Here is a 2,841-nt window from a genome sequence, read left to right on the forward strand (position 1 = left end):
CAACAAAAGCATTCAATTTCAAGCGAGCCAACTATAGGGACATGAATGCACACCTAGCAAATGTCAACTTCACCGAATTATTCCACGGAAAGACAATCACTGAGAAAGTGAACTTGCTGCACAAGACTCTGGACGATGCAATTATCAAATTTGTGCCTACGTACATCGTCAAGTCGATACAAAAATGTCCGTGGAAAAACAAATTTCTCATAACTTTGAAAAATAGGAAGAATAAGACATGGAAACGCTACAGACGATCAGGCTACCATCAGTCGTTTGAATGGAAGTATATTTGGGCGTCCCGTGAATTTGAGAAATTGAACATGGAACTGTACAATACATACGTGGACAAAATGAAATCGTCACTTAAACATGATGCATCGAGATTCTGGCAATACGTAAATTCGAAGAAGAGCACCGACAACAAACCAAAGGTCATGCAACTTGGTGATGTGCGCACAGCAAACGAAACAGAACAGGCTAACCTGTTTGCAAATTTCTTCAGTAGCAACTACGATGACTCAACGACTCAAGGCGTTCAACAATCGCCTACCGTTGAGTCACAGCAAACTGAGGAATTCCAGCTCGACATCAATTTTGTGCTCGAAGAGTTACAAGCCGTGAATACCAAGAAAGGTGCGGGTCCCGATGGTATGCACCCGTTGATACTAAAGAATTGTGCGAGTCATTTGGCGGCTCCACTCACCGAGATTTTCAACGAATCATTGTCGACTGGCCAATTTCCCGACCAATTTCAAAAAGGGGGCGAGATCGAAAATTGAAAACTATCGTTGCATTGCTAAGCTCCAAACTGTGGCGAAGTTCTTTGAGCATTTGGTGAACGTCAAACTTCTGTCACTTGTACAGGACAAAATCACCAAAAAGCAACACGGCTTCATGAAGTCCAGATCTACTGCATCTAATCTCACCGAATTTACCCACTATGCCCAGAGAGGCAGAAATTCAGGTGCGCAAGTGGATGTTCTCTACACGGATTTCAGTAAAGCGTTTGACAGAGTTAACCACAAGAGATTGATTCTAAAACTCAGATCGTTCAACCTGCCAGACAATCTTCTTGCTTGGATCGAATCATACCTGTCAAATCGAACTCAATACGTTAAGTACGGTAGCAGCGAGTCGAACCAATTCAACGTATCATCTGGCGTACCACAGGGAAGCCATCTTGGACCCACCCTATTTTTGTTATTCATCAATGACATAGTGGATGAAATGGACGACGTGTTCATTTCCTTGTTCGCCGATGATGTAAAAATCGCCAAAATCATCAACTCGAGCACCGATGTGGAGGTGTTACAGCGGGCCATCGACAAACTGAAGGTTTGGTGCGACGTAAACAATTTGCACCTGAACCTTGACAAATGCGCCGTCCTTACAATCACCACAAAAAGGAAAGACATCATCGACACTGATTACAAATACGGTGATTTCACCTTCAATACGCGCTGGACCACAAAGATCTCGGCGTCATCATTGATCAGAAGCTTAGTTTTGTCAAACACATCGACGCAATTACATCGAAGGCGACAGCTGCTCTTGGATTCATCAAGAGATTTTGCTACGACATTACCGATGTTCAAACGCTCGAAACATTGTATTACGCTTTGGTTCAGTCTCATCTTGAGTACTGCAACGTTGTATGGCTGCCAACTTATGCCATACATATCGACAAAATCGAGAGCGTTTTAAGAAAGTTCACACAGTTCGCCCGAAGAGAATATCGTACAGCGGCCAACGGATACAATATCACCTAATACAACAAACGACTGGAAGCGCTGAGCATGACATCGTTGGAACGTAGGAGGGTGAACGCTTCAATTGTGTTCATGTACGACATCGTTAATGGGAACGCAAATTGTCCCAATGTACGCAACGACATAGCAATAGGAGAGAGCGTACGAACGTTACGGCACACTGGCTACCTTAAAATCAAAGATAAGCTCATGGACATACAAATCAGAGCTCAAGTGCCTCAAATGTGCAAGTTTGCCAACAAAGTGGCTGATCAATTCAGAAACTCAACCAGCCGTGCAAACTTCGTCTCGTCGTTACGCGGCGAGCGGAACCAAAAATTTGATATTAAATATTGACAAATTGTTTTCTTACATCCTCACATCTGTATTGAAATAATGATAATTTTCTGTGATATTTATACTAATTTATTGAAATCTAGCATCATTGACTGTGATATAGCCATCCTTTGAGTTGGTGATTAACTTTTGACCGGTTATTGCTTAATAATGGAAATTATTTTCTTTTTTGTCAATGTATTTGCAAAACTCATTGTATTTTTCTGTCTTTCGGTCTCTACTAAATTGTAAATTTCTAACTACCAACAGGGACTTGTTAGATTAGACGTAAAACTTTTCTTCAATATATCACTTCTTTGATAAATTGATTGATGACTTTTGCAGTCATAAGGCCAAAACTACAATGTTAACGCCTCCACTGGCCTTTCATTTTGGATATTTAGGTTAGGCTTTGTTGAATCGTTTACATTTCGGCTTCCTACTCATGTCCATGTATTGGTTAGGTTATTTTGTGTTAAAATGTTTATAGACCAAATACTTATTCCAATCAAGAAAGACTACTACTAAAATTATCACACACTAAATTGTATATACAAACACGAAAAGATCAGGTTTTTCACGACTCTTGGAGTCGTTTTCCTGCAAACAAAGTATTCAGCCAGTTTTTGGCGGTGTAAATAAATAAATAAATAAATAGTTCATTTTCATGCGGTTTGCAACACAGCTTAATATTACATGTGTTACACCTCGCATGAAAAAATGAAATTATTGAACCAACTCAATTTTCCATACA

The sequence above is a fragment of the Sitodiplosis mosellana genome, unplaced genomic scaffold (genome assembly GCF_009176505.1).
Source record: "Sitodiplosis mosellana isolate CC-2019 unplaced genomic scaffold, AAFC_SMos_1.0 Smas_scaffold_3215, whole genome shotgun sequence".
In the NCBI taxonomy this organism is placed as follows: domain Eukaryota; kingdom Metazoa; phylum Arthropoda; class Insecta; order Diptera; family Cecidomyiidae; genus Sitodiplosis; species Sitodiplosis mosellana.